Genomic DNA, 6,000 nt, shown 5'->3' on the forward strand with positions numbered 1-6,000 from the left:
GGGAAGATCCAGATGGTACCAGCGTCCGTGATGAACCCCATTATTAAACCATGGCCGTTCAGAGGTTGGGGCATGGATATGATCGGCAAAATTAATCCTCCATCTAGCAAAGGTCATCAGTTCATTTTGGCTATCACAGATTATTTCACCAAATGGGTAGAGGCGGTTCCAATGAAATCGGTGGCATCTAGAGATGTTATTCAGTTCGTCAGGGAACACGTCGTTCATAGATTTGGGATCCCTCAGACCATTACAACAGATGGTGGTTCGGTTTTTATTTCAGAGGAATTCAAGAAGTTTGCCGCCGATATGGGTATCAAGCTAATCAGATCATCTCCATATTATGCTCAGGCAAATGGACAGGCCGAAGCATCGAATCAGAGCCTTATCAAGTTGATTAAGAGGAATATTGATGAATACCCTAGACGCTGGCACGAGGTCTTGTCAGAGGCATTGTGGGCATACCGTATATCTTGTCATGGGGCAATGAAAACTTCCCCTTATCACTTGGTCTACGGGCAGGAAGCTGTGTTACCATGGGAAATTACGGCCGGGTCAAGGCGCGTAGAGTTCTAGAATGATTTAACAGCTGAAGAATATGCTACTTTGATGAGTGATAATGTTGAGGACCTCACGGAGCTCAGGCTTTGGTCACTAGAGAAGATCAAGGAGAATAAGGCTAAAGTAGCCCGTGCATATAATAAGAAGGTCAAACCGAAGGAATTTCAAGTAGGAGACCTGGTCTGGGAAGCAGTATTACCGTTAGGAACTAAGGACGTGGCATATGGCAAGTGGTCCCCAAATTGGCATGGGCCGTATAGGGTTGACCAGGTCCTACCTAGGAATGCATACATGCTTGAAGAATTGGATGGCGTCAAGTTTTCAGTGGCAGTCAACGGTCAACATCTTAAGAGATACTTCCCAAGCATATGGGCCGATGAGTAGTAAAGCCGATGTCACCCATCAGGCTATAAGCCGATATGACCAGCGAGTCATCCATCAAGCAATAAGCCGATATGACCAGTAAGCTTAAACAACGCGACGCTGCAGTTATGCGCAAGGATGCAAACCGACGGAACTCGGTGACCCAAACTGCAAAGCCGATGACGTTTTGGCAAGACAGGAATGAAAAAGGAGGCCGATGCGTGTGATCGGCCCATACGTTAAAATAAAAACCATCGACTTTAGAGTTTTTAGAGCAATTAAACACGATGGGTTACTAAACAGCCGATGCATGACCATCAACTTTAGGGTCACGACATGTAAATACAAAAGTTCATCTTGAACAGGTTTTCTGGAGGAAATCGTCAATGGCAGCAATGGCGTCGAGACGGACGTGATCAACTTCAGCAATCACCGCTTCATCTTCTTCGTCCGCCCCCGGCATTACTTGTTTACTCAGGCCACTTAGCTCAGCCAAATCCACCTTCAGTTCAGCAGTCAAGACTTCTGCCTCCCGTTTGGAACCCGCGATAAGATCCTTTTCTTTCGCGATGCGCTGCTTGGTGGCCCGGACTTTGGCCTCGAGATCTTCTAGTTCCTTCTCCAGGAGATGGAGTCGTCGGGTGGAGACAGACGTGTCAGCCTTGGCGTCGAGTGCGGCTTTCTTCTTGTTGACCGACTGGCACCTCTCAGCGATGATAGTTCTTAGGAGCGATTGAGAGTGCCGGGTCTCAATCCTATGGCGAGCCTCTGCCACCTTCGCCCAAAAGGAAGGGAGGTACCCGGCCGGCAAAAGCTTGACCTGAAGACTCACAGGGAGCTGGGAGTTGACCTCATCAAGGATTTGTTTCACCGTGCTGGAATCCTGGATCAAGGCGTCAATCGGACCTGATAGAAGATTCTTCATGTGGAGAAGTCGATTGGTAGTGCTAGTCGAGTCCGGTTGAGGGTCATCGGCTTCTAGTATGGCCGACCCAATTGATGCAGGATCGAATACAAGGAGCTCTGTAAGATTCAGATTCTGGAGGAAAAGTGGGTGAGTAAGGCAGTGCGGAAGAAAGACTAAAGTAATTTGAAAATAAAGCATACCTGTCTTGAGAGAGAGGTGGTAATAGCCGATGAGGAAGCAGTCGGCTCCTAAGGGCGCGTCCCTTCTGAAGGTTGAACGTTGACAGTGGGAGAAGAGTCCGGAGGAGCCACGTCTTGAGAAGAGGGGGTAACAGCCGATGAGACAACGGTCGGCTCTGGTAGGTGTTTCTCTCGTACAGAAAGGTCGGCAGTGGCTAAGGCGATGGATGGTCCTGCCAGAGGGGAGTTGACAATTGACGTGGTCACGACCGGCTCCTGCGAACCTGGCGAAGTAACCGGGACATCAACCAGTGCAGAGGAGCCCTCCAGGACTGTCGCATCAGGATCACGGAGAGTGATTAGAGCTCTAATGGGCGCGTCCACATCCTCTGTCGCTTCCGAAGCTAAGTCCTTTTGGCGTGGGGGTTCTTCCCCACTGAAGACATCCATGACGACAAGCCACAGGGGGAAAGAGTATAATTAAAGAAAACGACCATGAACGGAAGACCGATTATGAAAGAAGGAAGGTGATCCAAACCTGGTTAACGACTGGAACTTCTGGATTAAGGGAAGATGGCGCGACCTCCTTCCGGATCTTCCTGACAAGGACTTTCCTCATCTTAGCACGAGCTCGGAGGGCAACAGCCTCAGAAGATCGTTTCCGCTTGGGGGTCAGCTTTGCGGTACTGGGCTGGATTTGCATGATGCCCTTCGAAGGAGGAGGTGCGTTTTTGCTGAAAAGAACCACAGGGGCAATTGGCAAGAAGCAGAAGGGCGATCCATCATCATTCGTCGGCTCTGGGCCATCTTCCTGCTGCAGAAATAGAAAATGAAATCAGAAAGGGTTCAGTAAAGTCAAAGGAGAAACATTAGTTAAGCAGTGATACCTTTCCGTCAGGGAGTTCATATTCAGAGTGGATCTGCTGCAGCATCGACCCCAGAGCTCTTCGGAAAACATGAGTTTTCCACATCGACCACCACCCCTCAAAATCAACAGTCAAAAAAGTAAAGACAAGACTGGCAGGGACAGATATGGGGAGGTCTGAAAACAGACTGTAACACCTTTGGGTGGTCACAGTATCAGGGAGATCCAGCCTATTTGATGTCAGGAAGTGAATAAGGAAATGAGGGGGCACCTGCCCAAGACCATGCTGCCGGGCTGCTACAACCGGCTGGTAAAACTCATACCCTGGCTTGATGATCCGATTGGAAGTACTCATGCCAACTGGAAGAAGACAAGGCCGAACCATAATGGAGTACAAGCGCCTGGTATCGGCATCATAGGCAAAATTGGCTAGCCGAAATGTGGCTGGGTTCTCAAAGAGCTCAAAATCGACATACGGGAGGAAGTTTGGGCTGTCTAGGCCTCTGTAAAAAATCCTAAACCAACGTAAGGCATCTGGAGGATTTATCTTTCCGCCAGGAAGACTATATAAGGCCTGCCCGAAGCTAGTACATCTAATCTGCCTCCCACTCAGGTCTGGAAAAGAGTTGCCGACTGGAGAAGGGAAATTGGGGATGAAGCTTTGGAAGTAAAGGTGAGCCCATAACTGGATGAACCACCAGGGACCACCAGTTCTAAGTTTTTTCTGTGAAAGAAGGCTCGAGGTCATCAGATGAAGGTATCTGTAGATTTCCCCAAGGAATAATTTTCCGAGGCCAATAGTGTTACCTTTGGCCAGCTCATAAGCCAGAGGGAGGTAATTTTTTGTTGGAGCAAGTGAAGGGCCACAGAAGAGAAAGTGTTCTAGCCATAAATTCAGGAAGGCTGTGTGTTCTTTTTCTGTCACAGGACCCTTTGTTTTCTGATGGTGGCTTAGGTATGTGCTCCAGTTAGTGCACTCTACTTTGGAAGATAGTTTGAAGGGGACTACAGAAAGCCTATAAGCAGAAGGACAAGTCGATGAGATATCTAAGCCAGTGATCATCATTACATCCATGAGAGTTGGAGTCATCAGACCATGCCCAAAAAGGAAACAGTTCAAGGCATCGGACCAGAAGTAGCCAATGGTCTTCAGAAGGTTTTCATCCTTTTCAAGAGGAGAAAGGGATAAAGACAGAGCATCAGCTATTCCGATGGATTCCCATAAGGGTTGATAAGCGTCCGCCATTCTGTTATACCAAATTATCCAACCCTCAGGAGGATTTGGCCAAGCGTGAAGGCTATCTGACCAAGACTCTAGATCTATATCCTGGCTCACGAAGGGGATTCGATTGGCTTCGGAGGAAATTAGATCTATGGGCTTCTCATAAGAACAAGGCCCGAGGCAGAAAGAATTGGGGGAAGAGGGGTGCGGTAAGAAGATATCGGAAGCCTGAAAAAAAACCCCAAGAAAGACAAGAGTCGAAGAAGGAGTCATTTTAACAGCGCAATAAAATTTGCGACCATGGCATTAAATAACAGGGGTTGAAGTTTTACCTTCAGACCGAAGACAGTGGTGGTGGTATTCGAAGATTTCGCCATCGGGAGCCTTGAATCGAGAACTTGGAGAATAGATCTAGGGTTGGCGGCGCAGGATCGAATGTGTGTTTCAAGGTTCGAAGGAGGATTCTGCGGCTAGGGTTTATGAGCAAAGAGGTTTCGGGGGTTAACCTGGATTTCCAGAATCTTCAGAGATCTACCTTGGAGAAGAATCTGAGTTCCAGCGGAAAGTAAAATGAATTGGAAAGTTATTTCGGATCCGGATCAGTATATTCTAAGGCCGATGTGTTGCCATCGGCTCTTGAGCAGGTTGTTGTGTGCAAGAAATTCACTGATGCAAAAGAGGATTTTATTTACAACAAGGAAGCGAGTACAAAAGAGGAGTCGATTGCTCCTTGAAACGATCTAATGGTGGTGCTACAGCCTACCACCAGTATGCGCCAGAGGTCCTGCGACGCTTGGTCGGCGGGGCAATGCTAACACCACTATCGTCGCTACTGCTGTTGCTGCTGTCGTCGCTCCCGCTGCTATTGCTGGTGAAGCCACCATCATCTTCGGCTTCTTCAGTGTCGTCGGAAGCTTCGTCTGATGACCTGCCAAAGAGGAAGTCACCTGCTATCGAATCTTCTTCGGAGGAAAAGGAATCGGCTCTTTCCTCCGAGGAGGAGAGGTCTTCTCCCCAAGATGCATCATCTTCGTCTTCTTCCTCCAGCTCGGCTCCAAGAAGGAGTATGAGATCCTCATCATCAGTTAGGGATTCATCATCCTCTGACTGAGATTGGAAATCCCACTCTGTCGGGTTTTATCTGGCTGCCCACCGAGGGGTATACCCAAGGTGGTAGGTTTTGGGTTGGGATGCGCCGAGATCAGGAACTCGAAGGTGCAGACAACACAAGATTTAGACAGGTTCAGGCCGCAATATGCGTAATGCCCTACGTCCTGTATGATGGTTTGTATTGCCTTGATGTTGATCTGGTGATCTTATGTTTTGAGGGGGGTCCCTACCCGCCCTTATATATCCGGGGGGACAGGGTTACATGAATCCTAGTCCGATACTATCTTAGGAATCGTACTCAAGTACAACTCGAGTAGTTTCCTTCTATATCGACTAGTCCTACTCCGCATGCGGGTAGAATACAACATAAATAAGGTACAGGACACGTCATATCCCCTTAGCCTAATACGGACTCCTTGATGTACGCAGCCCCGTGGCCCCGGGTCTGACAAGCCCCCGAGCTCTTCGTAGCTGAGTACTGCAGGCTCTTCGAGTACTTCTGAAGCAATCTCCGACTTCTTTCGAAGCTCCATCTGGAAATCTCTCTTCGAGTACTCTTCTCCCTGCATCGAAGCTATGAGGTGCTCATGCCCTGAATTCTTTCTTTTGTATGGGGTGCGATGAATAATCGCACTCCATATGGAGTAGCCCCCGAGCCTTAGGTTGAATCAAAGAATCAAGCTGAGGGTCAAACTAGTCTTGAGTCTTTTCTTCTTATCCTTCGAGTACTTTTGAAAAATAAGTAATCGATGCCACGTGTTCCACAGCCCCCGAGCCTTGAATCCAAATCATT

Source organism: Panicum hallii, chromosome 4 (assembly GCF_002211085.1).
Source record: "Panicum hallii strain FIL2 chromosome 4, PHallii_v3.1, whole genome shotgun sequence".
NCBI classification, from domain to species: Eukaryota; Viridiplantae; Streptophyta; class Magnoliopsida; order Poales; family Poaceae; genus Panicum; species Panicum hallii.